The following is a 4,406-nucleotide window of genomic DNA, read 5'->3' as shown; positions in this document are numbered from 1 at the left end:
TTACAGTTTGTTGTCACATTTTGCACTTTCAGTTTGTCTCTACTTCACCGTAAAGTTTACTCAGTTATGACAAATATTTATCTTTTATTCGTTATCGTTAAAATATTGTTTCAAATCAAACAGTTATTTCATGATACAGTCTCCCTTTAAGAAGAACAACCAGTAACTCTTATTACATTTAAAACTTAGCAGATCTATATAATAACATATTTTAAATATTACAAATTTGGCAGCTTAATTGAACACAACTATTATAAGCTGAGCAAACACTAAAATCTACTAAATATAGTAAAAATTATATTAAATAATAAGATAAAACTGTATCCCACTTTTAAAGCAACAAAATAGTTTAAACATGAATCAGACTATGAAAGACCATGAAAGCATCAGATCTTGTGCTTGGGATTAAATTTGCAATCTAATGCAGCTCAAGGTTCACCTGGGAACAGAATTAACCTTAAGTATTTCCGTTGCTGCTTGTAACAAGCATAGTTCCAGCACAATAGTAGGTATGGATGGCAAGGCTGCACATTCCTTGTTTGGTTTTGCGCTTTTTCTTCCGGGTAAACAAAGCTCTACTTCCTGTTTGATGATCGGGAGCAAAAGGTCTGATACTGGCATTCTTATTTTTAATGAGTGGTGGTTCAGTGCTCAATATGCTGCCTGTGAGGTTTGATCCATAATGTAGTAAATGCAGCCTAAAAACTGCAATGATTAACCAATATCACGATATCTCAAGAAGGGAAGCTTGGACCAAATCTCATATTTAATGAGTGGGTGTACCACATTTAATTGAAGAAGCTTATTGTTTTTAGAGGTCACAGGTCATATGAGGTCACCAGGTGTCAAAGTGTGAAAACGTTGCATATACGATTCTTGGAAGGGAAGCTTGGACCAATCTCATATTTCGTGACTAGGAGAATAACATTTAGGAGAAAAAGCTATTGTTTTTGACGGAGGTCATTTGGGGTCACATTTTGAAAACATAATAACATGATATCTCAAAAGGGAAGCTTGGACCAATCTCATATTTCTTGAGTAGGGGACTACATTTAGGAGAAAAAGCCTTTTGTTTTTGGTGGAGGTCAATTGGGGTCACATTTTGAAAACCATGTAAACACGATATCTCAAGAAGGGAAGCTTGAACCAACCTCGTATTCAGTATGTTGTTGTGACACGTTAAGAACAAGCTAGATCGTAGCCTATTGTTATTTTGTGGAGGTCAAAGGTCATTCGGAGTCACCAGAGTAAAATTGTGGAAACCTTGGGTCACAATCCACATAAATCTCTAACCAACCAGCCTTTTAGTAGCATGTGCGTAACACCTCATAAGAATAGGAGAGGTTGTTGGCAATTGGCTTATGGGCATCCGTATATAGTATTAGCGAACCATGCAGGCAAATCAACTACCCAAGTGCCGTTGAGTTAACCCATACGTCATTGCATTACAAATGTGTGCTGTTGGTACACAAAACGTTCATAAGAATGAAAGATACTGTTGTGGATCACAGCCCTATATTAAATCTTTGCTTCTGTTCTTGAAGTTTTCCAACGTATTTCGCAATTGCCGAGATTCAGTGCCACATAAAAACTTCAGGTTTGGATGTAGTTACATTGGGGAAATGACTAGGCGGCGTTTACAAAACTAACTGTTGCCTAGTTAGATTTTATCGACGACCAATATCTATGCGAATTAACTTTGTAAAATGGTTCCCTAGCTGCATGTGCATTATGTACGGGAAGTTTTCATGTTTGGAGATTGTTCACAAACTTCACGGAGCATATAAACATAAAGCGCAAACATATATATAACATAAAGATTTCTTACAGGAAACAGTTTAAAGCTTACCAAAGACGTTATGTGTTTTAGAGGCAATCGTTAATATGTTGGGTTCATATGTTAATTTCTCAACCAATTTTCACTCAACCCTGTTGTGAGTGGAAGATAGATGCTCTTTCAACCCTTGGTTTTTTTATTGTAAAAGATCGCTTTGCTTTAGGCAGTGTCATGGAGTAATGGCGATATTTTTTCGTGCACCAGTCTGCAGCTAAAAGACAAGATATATAGTTGGGAAAATGTACAAAGTCACGCTAATCAAGTAGCGGTTCAATGTAGCAGTGAGGTACTGTATAGTCTTAGGCAGGGGCGGCGATCAATTTTAAATATTGGGGGGGGGGGGGGGACATTTGCTTGGATGCAGGCGAATTACTATCAAAGTGGAGCGCCACCATTGGTTGGCGCGCAGCGTACAAGAAAATTTCTGGTTTTGGTAACCCCCCAGATCACCGGAAATGGCACTTCTCGGGCTTGAAAATGACCAACCAGATGTACACTTTTGCCTGAGAACCAAGTTTTTCCTAATAGTTTTTTTTTTCATTCATAACCTTTTTTCAAGATTGTCACCAGTCACACATCATGTTCGACCTCATTGCATCCCCTGTCGATCATTGCTTTTGTAGGTAATTCTACGTAACGCCCCACAATACCCGTCAGCCCCACTTTTCAAGGTTTTAAGCCCATTATTTGTTCAGAATTTGAATAATAAATTCACTTTAAAACATACCCATAATGTTGCACAAAATTTCATCTATGGACAACCAATATAGAAAAAAAAACCTCAACCCCTAACAGACCGGTCAAAATTGCACGAGTAGAGGGAAGTATGATGAAGAATGTTGGTCAAGGAATTTTCGAAAATTCAGACACAGTTAAATTATTGGTGTACAAATATTAAAACCTCTTATAACGGCTACTATAAAACTTCGATATCATAGAAACTACCAAAAAAATATGCTCCCCCTCACCTGCGGTTAGAAATCTTGTAAGAAACAGGCCAAATGGAAACCCAGTGAACCCATATCGATGTGGATCATATATATGATTGTGCGTACTTACACTCATACACAAGAGGCAAACAAAATTTCATTACGGATGCGGTCCGTCTAGCTATTCATTTCGAGTAAAAAAAGTAAAAACTACTTTCGGTCATATATAGTAACAAATTGTGACACGGTTAGACAGACGCCTTGCGAGGAATTTGCCAAGGGAGGGGCAAAGCTTGTACCCAGACTTTCTAAGCGTAGCGCCACCATAAGTTGGCGCGAAGCGCAAAAGAAAATTTTGGCCGAAAATGCCTCCCATGATCGATGGAAATGGCACTTCTCAGGCCTTGTAAGTTGCATCTAAGCATTTTCTATTTTGAAATTACTAGCGATTTCATAAAAAAATACAAAACGTATGCTTAAAAAAAACTATGCCACCAAATATTGGGGGGGGGGATATTATATACTATATCACCCCACCTAAAATATTGGGGGACATGTCCCGTCCCCCCCCCCCCCCCATGATCGCCGCCCATGGTCTTAGGACTCGCACACACCTATCTACGGTATAGTAGGCCTATATACCTAGTACTAGACTGAAGAGCCCTAATGTAAAAGAAGCCAAGCTATCTTCGTAGGTATTTTTGCAGATATTTTATTTTTTGAGACACTACAGTAGGCATACAGTAGCTGCTTATTTATGATTCTGCACCATGTTTTACTTTGTTCCTCACTTACTTTTGGTGGCAAAAGTTTTAATTTCATACTGCACAGAAACATAATTTTCCAATGAGCAATTACGTAGCACCATGTAGCTGCCTGAGTGCCTAGAAAATAGAAAGTATTGATGTTGTAGATCTGTACTATGGAGACTTGAACAGCGGGTTAGGGTTAGTAGCACCATGTAGCTGCCTGAGTGCCAAGAAAATAGAAAGTATTGATGTTGTAGATCTGTACTATATTCCTGCTTGCGGGAAGATCACATATACATACATACATACATACTATGGAGACTTGAACAGCGGTCATCGTGGCCATTGAATTCTGCATTTTGGTGAGTAGATTTTTTGTTACGGTCGCCAAATAGCGAGTACTTTTAAAATATGTTTCAATGCCTGAAAACCTTTAAAACATGATTACTCACGGTAGAAATAATGGATACTTTACATACATGGTATATGGATTTGCCATACTGAGTACAGGAATCCTGTCAAATCTAATTGAGGTCATGATATCTAACGATGGGAATTGTGGATACCTCTCAAAGTTGGTGTTTGGATGCATTCATTGAGTAAAAGACCCCTATTGTTTTTTGAGATGTGAATTGCCACATACAGTAGACTGACCTGGGTTTATCATGCCATAGTCAGGCGCGTATCCAGAATTTTCAAACCCGGGGGGCGCGAATTACTATCTAAGCGGAGCGCCACCATCGGTTGGCGCGCAGCGTACACATTTGAAAATCCGCCCTTTAGTGGTACGGACATAAGGATTTTTGCTGCCTCGGGCATTCTTGCGGTATTCGCGGGAAATTTGATCTTCCGTAGCTATTGCCTATGCTTCATTCCTTTTCTATCCGACAG

This window comes from Apostichopus japonicus, chromosome 21, assembly GCF_037975245.1.
Source record: "Apostichopus japonicus isolate 1M-3 chromosome 21, ASM3797524v1, whole genome shotgun sequence".
Lineage (NCBI taxonomy): Eukaryota > Metazoa > Echinodermata > Holothuroidea > Aspidochirotida > Stichopodidae > Apostichopus > Apostichopus japonicus.
The sequence above is the reverse complement of the archived record's forward strand: the minus strand, read 5'-3'. Positions refer to the sequence as shown.